The sequence below is a fragment of the Triticum dicoccoides genome, chromosome 3A (assembly GCF_002162155.2).
Source record: "Triticum dicoccoides isolate Atlit2015 ecotype Zavitan chromosome 3A, WEW_v2.0, whole genome shotgun sequence".
NCBI classification, from domain to species: Eukaryota; Viridiplantae; Streptophyta; class Magnoliopsida; order Poales; family Poaceae; genus Triticum; species Triticum dicoccoides.
Window position 1 is genome coordinate 714,125,472 of NC_041384.1, and position 1,615 is coordinate 714,127,086.

Consider the following 1,615-nt stretch of genomic DNA (forward strand, 5'->3'; position numbering starts at 1 on the left):
ACGTACGGGCGCGGCGGGGGCGACGGGCCGGGCGGTGACGGCGACGACGGGTGGCGGGGGCGACGGCGGTGACGGCGACGACAGGTGGCGTGGCCGACGGCGGTCACGGCGACGACGGGCGGCGGGGACGGCGAAGGCGGCGCGCGATGGGGCGACGGGCGCGGCGAAGAAGTTTGGATCGAGAAGAACTACTGGTGGGCGAAAAATTGATTTTTTCGTAGGTTCCATATATATAGGAGGGGTCTTTAGTGCCGGTTGGAGCCACCAACCGGTACTAAAGGCCAATTTTCGTCAGGCCAAGGGGCGGGAAACGGCCCCTTTAGTACCGGTTCGTGCCACGAACCAGTACTAAAGACCCACCCTTTAGTACCGGTTGGAGCCACCAACCGGTATTAAAGGTTGTGCGCTGCCACCGGCGGTGCATAATGTTTAGTCCCACCTCGCCGAGCGAAGGGCAGCCGCACTGGTTTATAAACCCAGCCGCGGCTGCTCCTTCGAGCTTCTCTATATAGCAGGCTTCTGGGCCTAATTAACTAGGGCGCGTTGCCCTGCGAGCCTGCTGGACCTTCTGGGCCTGCATTTGCACACCCTAGATCTGGCAGGCCCACTGGGCAGCGCGCCAACAAATTTTTTATATAGTTTTTTCTTTTCTGCATTATTTATTTTCTTCTATTTATTTTTGAGTAGGTTTTTATATAGTTTTTTTCTGCATTATTTATTTTCTTCTATTTATTTTGAGTAATTTTTTGGTATAGTTTTTTTATTTTCTGCATTATTTATTTTTGAGTAATTTTTTGTATAGTTTTTTCTTTTCTGCATTTTTTATTTTCTTCTATTTATTTTTGAGTAATTTTTTTGTATAGTTTTTTTATTTTCTGCATTATTTCTTTTCTTCTATTTGAATGCTGCATACTGAACACAAAAGAAGTCCGGAGTTCAAATAAGTTTAAAAAACATTGAAGTGGCCGTGTAACAGATGAGTTCTCGTCCGAAACCCTGATACTCCGAAAGAGTTTGTCCAGTTTGTACACGAAGTGCGTCCAGTTTTTGCCGTGACCCTCTCTACTCTTTCGCGCATGCTATGCGGGTGATATGATGATACCATGCCAAGTTTTCAACATTTTCAGGATTCATTTTGTAGTGATTTTCAATTTCACGGTCATTTAGCTCTATAAATAATTAGGTAAATGACCAAAAAAAACAAATGATGTCAGAACATGTTGGAAATTGATGACGTCGCTTTGAATTCTGCATACTGAACACAAAAGAAGTCCGGAGTTCAAATAAGTTTAAAAAACATTGAAGTGGCCGTGTAACAGATGAGTTCTCGTCCGAAACCATGATACTCCGAAAGAGTTTGTCCAGTTTGTACACGAAGTGCGTCTAGTTTTTGCCGTGACCCTCTCTACTCTTTCGCGCATGCTATGCGGGTGATATGATGATACCATGCCAAGTTTCAACATTTTCAGGATTCATTTTGTAGTGATTTTCAATTTCACGGTCATTTAGCTCTCTAAACAATTAGGTAAATGACCGAAAAACAACAAATGATGTCAGAACATGTTGGAAATTGATGACGTCGCTTTGAATGCTGCATACTGAACACAAAAGAAGT